Source organism: Podarcis vaucheri (assembly GCF_965113315.1).
Source record: "Podarcis vaucheri genome assembly, chromosome: 18".
Taxonomy (NCBI): Eukaryota; Metazoa; Chordata; class Lepidosauria; order Squamata; family Lacertidae; genus Podarcis; species Podarcis vaucheri.
Window position 1 is genome coordinate 12,190,462 of NC_138756.1, and position 521 is coordinate 12,190,982.

The window sequence follows — 521 nt, forward strand, 5'->3', positions numbered from 1 at the left end:
AAACCGAGTTTATTTCTTCGCCTTTTAATGCAAAATAAAAAATAAATAAATCAACGAGGGTTGCCAACTCCCCGACTGTTTGAGCGCACAGGAGCAGAGCCAGGAAAGGAGTTGGCAACCTGTATTTTACTGACTCCATCAATCCGCTCGTTTTCGTTACTCATACAGCAAACGAAATGAAACAGAAAGCTTTGGGGTTTTCCTAAAAGAAAAGAAAAGCTCAACAGCTCTTGCGGTGTCCTGGTTTTTTGCTTTTTGAAATATAGAAACCCTGCATTTTCTCCCTGGGAAGTGTGAATCGCAGAGTTTAAAAGAGAAGGAAGGAAGGAAGGAAGGAAGGAAGGAAGGAAGGAAGGAAGGAAGGAGGAACTGAGAGAATGAGAAAGAGAGAGGGAAGGAAGGAAGGAAGGAAGGAAGGAAGGAAGGAAGGAAGGAAGGAAGGAAGAATTCTGTTTCCAGGAAAGGTCAGCCCTGTCATTTGTATACAACTAATCAGTTTTAAATATATTTTCTCGTTCCTG